Genomic DNA, 1,351 nt, shown 5'->3' with positions numbered 1-1,351 from the left:
TTCCGACTCGATGGCACCTGACAACAACAACAACAACAAATATACTGGGTAGGAAGATGGTCAGAATTATAGGAAAAGGGAGCAAATCCATTCCTTAACAGATCCATCATTTATTAAACTCTAAGAATAGAAGTAAGTAATCTCTGTGGGATATATTATTCCCTCCCATTGTATCATGTTCCACCATATGTCTGTAAGTTTGTTGTACTGTGGTGGCTTGTGAGTTGCTATGATTCTGGAAGCTATGACACCGGTATTTTAAATACCAGCAGGGTCACCCATGAAGGACAGGATTCAGATGAGCTTCCAGATGAAGACAGAATAGGAAGAAGGAGTGACAAAGTACTTCCAAAATTTAGTCACTGAAAATATTATGAATAGCTGAGAAACACTGTCAGATATAGTGACAGAAAATGAACCCCTCAGGTTGGAAGGCACTCAAAATGCGACTAGGGAAGAGCTGCCTCCTCAAAGTAGAGTTGACCGTGATGACACGAATGGAGTAAAGCCTGTGGGAGAAAAGCCCTCGGAACGTTCATTTGCTGATAGGGCACAATTCAAAATGAAGAGATACAGCTCTAAACATCCATTAATAATCAGAACATGGAATGTACGAAGTATGAATCTAGGAAAATTGGAAGTTATAAAAAATGAAATGGAATGCATAAACATCCATATTTTAGGCATTAGTGAGCTGAAATGGACTGGTACTGGCCATTTTGAATCTCACAACCACATGGTTTTTACTATGTCAGGAATGACAAATTAAAGAGGAATGGTATTGCATTCATTGTCAGAAAGAACATATCCAGATCAGTCGTGTAGTACAACATTGTTTGTGATAGGATAATATCCATGTGCCTACAGGGAAGAACAGTTAATACTACTATTATTCAAATTTACACACCAACCACTAAAGCCAGTGAGGATGAAATAGAAGAATTCTACCAACTTCTTCAATCTGAAATTGACCAAACATGCAATCAAGATGTATTGATCATTACTGGTGATTGAAATACAAACATTGGGAAACTAGAGGAAGGATCAGTATTTGGAAAATATGGCCTTGGTGTTAGAAATGATGCTTGAGATCACATGATAGAATTCTGCAAAATCAAGGAATTGTTCATTTCAAATACTTTCTTTAGACAACATAAGAGATGACTATACACATAGTCATCACCAGGTGTAATACATAAAAATCAAATTGACTACATCTGTGGAAAGACACGATGGAAAAGCTCCACACCATCAGTCAAAACAAGGCCAGGGGCAGACTGTGGAAAAGACCACCAATTGCTCATATGCAAATTCAAATTGCAGCTGAAGAAAATGAAAACAAGTCCACAAG

At 37.7% G+C, this 1,351-nt stretch overlaps 1 pseudogene; it reads left to right on the top strand.

Moving 5' to 3' along the window:
• The window catches only part of LOC102838301, a 41,811-nt pseudogene that overhangs the window by 793 nt on the left and 39,667 nt on the right, over positions 1–1,351 (top strand).

Source organism: Chrysochloris asiatica, unplaced genomic scaffold (genome assembly GCF_000296735.1).
Source record: "Chrysochloris asiatica unplaced genomic scaffold, ChrAsi1.0 scaffold00254, whole genome shotgun sequence".
NCBI lineage: Eukaryota > Metazoa > Chordata > Mammalia > Afrosoricida > Chrysochloridae > Chrysochloris > Chrysochloris asiatica.
This window is presented reverse-complemented; position numbering and strand designations above follow the sequence as displayed.